Source organism: Pezoporus occidentalis, unplaced genomic scaffold, assembly GCF_034315485.1.
Source record: "Pezoporus occidentalis ecotype Australia unplaced genomic scaffold, CSIRO_AGI_Poc_V1 ctg1960, whole genome shotgun sequence".
Classification (NCBI taxonomy): Eukaryota; Metazoa; Chordata; class Aves; order Psittaciformes; family Psittacidae; genus Pezoporus; species Pezoporus occidentalis.
The window spans coordinates 2,209-9,234 of NW_026913812.1; the positions used below are offsets into that span (position 1 = coordinate 2,209).

Genomic DNA, 7,026 nt, shown 5'->3' on the forward strand with positions numbered 1-7,026 from the left:
ATCTGCTCTATTGACAGGGTATTGGGACAGGACCTACCTCATTTATGGGCCCTTATTGTAGGTCCTACTTTATCGGGGAGGTATTATTGTAGGACCCAATTTGCTGAGGGAGTTATTAATGTAGGGACTACTTTCTTTACATGTTGTTATGGGAGGACCACCGGTATTTACAGTTTCATTACCGCAGGACCTACTTTATTACAGGTTATGGTATGTCCTGCTTCATTTACATGTTGTTATTGAAGGACCTACTGTATGGGGGGTGGTTGTTATGTCAAGACCCGCTTTATTGAGTAATTTACTTACAAGTTCTTAATGTAGGACCTACTTTATGTACCTGTCATTAACATAGATCCTGTCTAATTTACATATTCCTGTAGGTCCTACTTTATTCCCAGGCTGTTATTGTAGGTCCTGCTTTATTAGGGGGTTTATTATGTCAGGACCTGCTTTGTTTACACTTTCATTACTGTAGGACCTGCTTTATTTATGTGTTATTGTAGGCCACACGTTATCTGTGCATTGTTATTGGAGGCTCTCCTTTGTTGACATGCTGTTACTGCAGGCAGGACGAGTTTAACACGAGACCTGCTTTGCATCTTATTAACATGGGCGGAACCTCATTTACACGTAATTAACACAGGACCTGCTTTATTTACTGCTTTATTTCTATAGGACCTACTGTATTCCCCTTCTAGGACTCTGTTATCCCTAGGGGACGTCTGATTGGCTGCAAGGGGCTCTGGGCGGGGCTAAAGGGAGAAGGGAGGGGTCAGCACAGCCTTTCCCCCCCTCCCCCCCCCAATTCACTCACCTCGGGGGGAGGGGCGCCCTCTCCTTTCCCAGCATGCTCAGCGCTTCCAGCAGCCCCTGCCCTTCTCCCTAGGGCCTGAAAGGGGCGTGGCCAATGGGGTGAGGCCACGCCCCCCCGCCCCTCCCTCTACCACCCCCTCTTTGCTCACCTGGGCCTGCAGGGGGCGCAGCTGCGCCTGGAGCTTCCCATTGGATGCGGCCAGAGCCCGGAGCTGGATCCAGCGACGGGACTGGAAGGGATGGAGGGGGGGACACAAGGAAATGAGGGACCCCAAAGCCATGGGAGGGACCCAAATACCCCCCAAGACCCCCAAACACCTTAAATATCGCCCCATATTTCCCCACAAGCCTCTCCCTTAACACCAAACCCATTCATAACCCCCAGATCCCCCTCCCAGCACTGCTGAACCCCCAAAATTCCCCCTAAAGCCCCAAACTCCCCCATGTCATCCCCTATAGTCCCAAAATCCCCCCACAGGACCCCCAGATATCCCTCATCCCTCCCAAAAAGCGGCGCTGGGACCCTTTAGGGACCCCAACCCCTCCCCATAACCATCAAATTCCACTTCCCAGACCCCCCCCCCAAGCCCATCAGGACCCCCCCAAATCCCCACATTCCCCCGTTGGCACCCACCAGCCGCTGCTTCCCCTCCTGCAGCTGCCTCCTCAGTGGCCCCAGGGCAGTTTCTGGGGAGTCCATGGGGCTGCCCCATAGCTCTGGGCCCTGCTGGATCTGGGCCCCCCGAGCCCCTGAGAGCCCCGTGGCCTCCAGCATCAACCTGCTGGCAAGGGGGGCCCCAAAGCCAAACGTTGAGGGGAGTTTGGGGGGCCCAAAGGGGTCCAGATCCCATTTTGGGGACCCCAAAAGGGCTGCAGGGACCATGGAGGGGTTGGGGGCACCCCAAAAGGTCTCAGCACTGGGTTTAGGGAGAGTGGGGGGGGCTTTAAGGACCCCTATGAGCCCAGCACCCACTTCAGAAGGAAACCCAGGGGGGTTTAAAGTATAGAGGGGGTCCCTAAAGGGTTCTGGGGTTCAGGAGTGGGGAGGAAAAGATCATGGGGGAGGGCCCAGGGGCAGTTTTGGGGTGCAGGGGGGGAAACCGGGCTGCAGGATGTATTCGGGGGGGTCCTTGAGAGGGTTTTGAGTGCATGGGGGAATCCATAGGGTGGTTTTGGGGTGCAGAGGGGGTTGTTTTGGGGTGCACAGTGGGTGCTTTTGGGGTGCAGAGGGGTGTTTTGGGGTGCAGTGGGGGTAGATTTTTGGTGCAGAGGTGTGTTTTGGGGTGCAGGGGGGCGGTTTTGGGGTGCCGTGGGGCTTCTGGGATGCATGGGGGTGGTTTTAGGGTGCAGGGGTTGTGTTTTGGTGTGCAGGGGGCATGGTTTTGGGGTGCAGGGGGGGCGCTCTGGGATGCAGGGGGTTGTTTTGAGGTCCAGGGGGAATGGTTTTGGAGGGCAGAGGGGTGTTTTGGTCACTGTGGGACCCCCCAAAACCCCATAGAGCCTCCCCAAAACCCTCTAACGCTCCCCACCCTGCCCCCAAACCTGAATCTCCTTGAGGTGCTGGTACCTGAGCCCCGAGTTAAGGAGGAAACGGGGGGGGGGGGGGGGGGGGGGGTTAAAGGGGGGGGGGGGGGGGGGGGGGAGGATCATGGGAGGGAACTGGGGGTTCCTGGGGATCCCAATGGGATTTGGAGGGGTCCTAAAGGAATTTGGGCTCCTGTGCATGGATCTGAGAGAAGGGGTTGGGGGGGGGGGGTCACAAGGGGGAATTGGGGGGTGCTGGGGGGTTGTTGGGATCCCAATGGAATTTTGGGGGGTCCTAACAGGCAAAGGGGTTTGGGGGGGTCCTGAGGGGTTTTGGAGGCTCCCCAATGAGCTTGGGTGTCCCCCCCCCACTTTGGGGTGCAGCGGATACCACAGCAGGTTCCCTTTGATCTTCTTCACATTCCTATAGGAACACCCCCCCCCCCCCCCCCGCCATGTATTTTAGGGACCGATCCGAGGTTTGGGGTCCCTCCAGATGTTGCAGTTCCTCCCCCCCAGATGTTGGGGTGCCCCCCTCACCGCGGGTGCCGCACGTGGCCCATGATGTACTCCCGGATGGGGGCACAGGGCCCCGTGCACAGCCTGGAGGTGGGGGGGAGACAAAGAGAGGGGGTCAGGAGCACCCCAACCCCCCCAGGACCCCAAAAGCCCCCACTGGGGGGTCCCGCGGGCTCCAACCTGCGCAGCTCGGGATCGGAGGGGAGCTCCAGCTCCGCCATGATGGGCGAAATTGGCGGGAACTGGACGGGACCAAACTGGGGCGGGGGGGGGGCACAAAGGGGGACCCTCAGATCCTGGCCCCCTCCCATACCTTGGGGGCACACGCAGGGGGCTCACCCAGCACCGCCTCCTGCCCCACCCCCGCGGGCTCTTCGCCCTCCAGGTCACCTCGGGTCACGTGGGGCGGAGCTCACGCAGGCCCCGCCCCATAACTTGGGGGGGACAAAGGGGGCACCCCATAACTTGGGGGGCTTCATAAGGGACTTCCAGAGCCTGCCCCATACCTTGGGGGGCACAAAGGGGGCGCCCCATAACTTGGGGGTCCCAGTGCCCGCCCCCCAACACCCCATAGCGCGGGTCCTGGCCGCCCGCTTGGGGGCGCTGTTGCACCGGGCCCCGGTGCTGCTACGGGAGCGGCGCCGCTCGGTGCTGGGGGCGCTGCTCCGTGGGGGGGGCACCGGGGCTTCCCCCCCCCCGGCTCTCGCCGCTGCTCCGGGGGCACCGGGACCGAACCCGGGAGCTCGGGGCTCGAACCCGGGGTCCCTGGAGCCTCAATGGGAGCCGCAACCGGATGTGCGGCGGGACCGGGGCATCCCCAGCCCCATCTTTGGATCCAGTGCGGAGCAGTGGGAAGTGAGTTGGGAATGGGGGTAACGGGTGGCAATGGGGGGTAATGGGGGGGTAATGGGGTAACAGGGGCAATGGGGGGCAGTGGGGGTAATGGGCAATGGGGGTAATGGGGAGGGCAAAGGGGGTAATGGGGGCCAATAGGGTCAATGGAGACAATGAGGGGCAATGGTGTCTCTCTCCCCCCCACCCCAGAGCTCCCCCTCCGGGAGCCCAGTTCTGCTCTTCCAGCCCCATGGAATTCTGTGTCCACGCTCCCCCCTACAACCGGATCCAGACCTGGATCTGTGTCCATGTGTGGAGCATCCGGATCTGGATCCAGATCCCATAGGATCTGCTCCCAAGCAGCAGGAGCTGTGATGCCAATGGGATCCCGTGCTCCCAGATGATCCAAGGCTCTGGAATGAGGCAGAGCTGCAGCACGAGACAGTGCTTCGGGGTTGGCTTGGGCTGTTTTAGGGGTGGTTTGGGGTGTACTGGTGTGTTTTTTTCCTCTTTTTGGCCTGTTTTGGGGCTCTGAGCCTGTGTCCCACAGGAGAAGCAGGACAAGGTGTTTTTTTGGTGGGTTTAGGGTGGTTTGGGGTTGTTTTGGTTTTGAATAGTTTTTGGTTGTTTTTGTACTTTTTTGAGCCTGTTTTGGGGTTCTGAACTTGGGTCCCACAGGAGAAACAGGACAAGGTGGTTTTGGGGTGGTTTTGGGGTGGTTTTGTCCAGTTCTGCGGCTCTGACCTGTGTCCCATAGGAGAAGCAGGACAGGGTGATTTTGGGGTTGTTTTGGGGGTTGTTCTGGGTGTTTTGGCCTGCTTTTGGCTTGGTTTTGTCCTGTTTTGGGGCTCTGACCCTGTATCCCATAGGAGAAGCAGGAAGAGGTGGTTTTGGGGTGGTTTCGGCCTGCTTTTGGCTTGGTTTTGTCCTGTTTTGGGGCTCTGACCCAGTATCATATAGGAGAAGCAGGACAAAGTGGTTTTGGGGTGGTTTTGGCCTGTTTTTGTCCTGTTTGGGGGCTATTTTGGGTCTGTTTTGGGGCTCTGACCCTTTGTCCCTTAGATGAAGGAGGACAAGGTGGTTTTGGGGTGATTTGGCATGTTTTTGTCCTTTTTTTTTGGCCTGTTTTGGGCCTCTTACCCTGTATCCCATAGGAGAAGCAGGACAAGGTGGTTTTGTGCTGGGTTTTGGGTTGTTTTTGGCCTGTTTTGTGTCTTTTTGGGGGCTTTGACCCTGTATCCCATAGGAGAAGCAGGACAAGGTGGTTTTGGCCCATTTTGGGGGTTGTTTGGGGTGTTTTGGCCTGCTTTTATCCTTTTTTTGTCCTGTTTTGTGGCTCTCACAGTCTATCACATAGGACAAGCAGGATAAGGTGGTTTTGGTGTGGGTTTTGGGGTGTTTTTGGTTGTTTTTGGCCTTTTTTGTGTCTGTTTTGGGGCTCTGACCCTGTATCCCACAGGAGAAGCAGAACAATGTGACCATGTGGTGGTTTTTGGGGTGTTTTGGGGAGTTTTTGTCCTGTTTTGGGGGTCCGGTTTTTGGGGGCTGTTTTGGGTCTGTGTCCTGGGTTCAGCAGTAGCAATCATGTTTTGTTTTTTTTTTTCCTTTGTGGTAGCTGGTGCAGTGCTGTGTTTTGACTTCCAGCCCGGGAACAGTGTTGGTGAAGCCGATGTTTTCGGTTGTTGCTAAGTGATGTTTACCCTGACCAAGGACTTTGTGAGGCTCATGCTCTGCCAGGGAGGAGGGGAAGCTGTGAGGAAGCAGAGATGGGGCGCCTGACCCGGGCTAGCCAGGGAGGTATTCCATACCACAGCACATCGTGGCCGGGGTGGGGGGTAACTGGGAGTCACCCAGAAGGACACGGGCTTCCGGCAGTCAGTCTCACCTCTGTGCCTGGCAACATCTTGGAGCAGATTCTCCTGGCAGGCATGCTAAGGCACATGAAAGTCAACAAGGTGCTTGGTGACAGCCAGCATGGCTTCAATGAGGGGAAATCCTGCCTGACCAATTTGGTGGCCTTCTATGATGGGGCTACAGAACTGATGGACAGGGGTAGAGCAGTTGATGGCATCTACCTGGACTTGTGCAAAGCGTTTGACACTGTCCCACACGACATCCTTGTCTCTAAATTGGAGAGACATCAATTTGATGGATGGACCACTCGGTGGATAAAGAACTGGCTGGATGGCCGCACACAAAGAGTTGTGGTCAATGGCTCAATGTCCGGCTGGAGACCAGTAACGAGTGGGGTCCCTCAGGGATCGGTGTTGGGACCGGTCTTGTTCAACATCTTCGTCGCTGACATGGACAGTGGGATTGAGCGCGCCCTCAGCAAATTTGCCGATGACACCGAGCTGTGTGGTTCGGTTGATACCCTGGAGGGAAGGAATGCCACCCAGAGGGACCTCGACACGCTTGTGAGGTGGGCTGATGCCAACCTCATGGAGTTTAACCATGCCACGTGCAAGGTCCTACACCTGGGTGGGAGCAATCCCAGGCACAGCTACAGGTTGGGCAGAGAAGAGATTCAGAGCAGCCCTGTGGAGAAGGACTTGGGGGTGTTGGTTGATGAGAAAATGAACATGAGCCGGCTTCAATGTGCGCTTGCAGCCCAGAAAGCCAACCGTATCCTGGGCTGCATCCAAAGGAGCGTGACCAGCAGGTCGAAGGAGGTGATCCTGCCCCTCTGCTCTGCTCTTGTGAGACCTCACCTGGAGCACTGTGTGCAGTTCTGGTGTCCTCAACATAAAAAGGACATGGAACTGTTGGAACAAGTCCAGAGGAGGCCACGAGGATGATCAGGGACTGGAGCACCTCCCGTATGAAGACAGGCTGAGGAAGTTGGGGCTGTTCAGCCTGGAGAAGAGAAGGCTGCGGGGAGACTCTACTTTTCATCACTGAAAAACTACCTCCTAATTTGCTCATGTAGGGACATGCTCTGGATGGAAAATGACTGTCAGAGCAGTGAGCACTGGCTGGGCTGTCAGGTGCAGAGGGTGATGGGTTCTACTCTGCAGGAGCCTGGGGACTGCCACAGGGGTTTGTCTCCTTTATCTGTCTAAACGGAACCAAAGGAGAACACCCTGGTGTGCAGGGACAATCCCACGGTACCTGAACAATAGAAGCACGGCAGGAACAGAGACATGGACCAAGTTCAACCGAAGCTCCAGAGCATCAGGAAAGCTGGTGATGAGGAGGCAGATTCAAGACCAAGCCAAGTCAGGTCGAGTCAATCCCTTGTTCAGGATCAGGTGAAAAAATCGCAAGGAAGATAGATGAGAAATCCTAGGTGACCACCAAAAGATTGCATAGGTGTGCTGAACTCCTACTAAACTG

General features: G+C 56.7%; 1 long non-coding RNA gene across 1 annotated transcript; it reads right to left on the reverse strand.

Moving 5' to 3' along the window:
* Nucleotides 1-2,346: 2,346 nt before the first annotated feature.
* On the reverse strand, nt 2,347-2,944 carry LOC134162999 (uncharacterized). The gene is made up of 3 exons (XR_009964520.1): nt 2,878-2,944; nt 2,729-2,761; nt 2,347-2,380 (listed from the first exon to the last, which is right to left on the reverse strand). It is a non-coding gene; the product is annotated as an uncharacterized LOC134162999 (long non-coding RNA).
* Between the last annotated feature and the right edge of the window lie 4,082 nt (nt 2,945-7,026).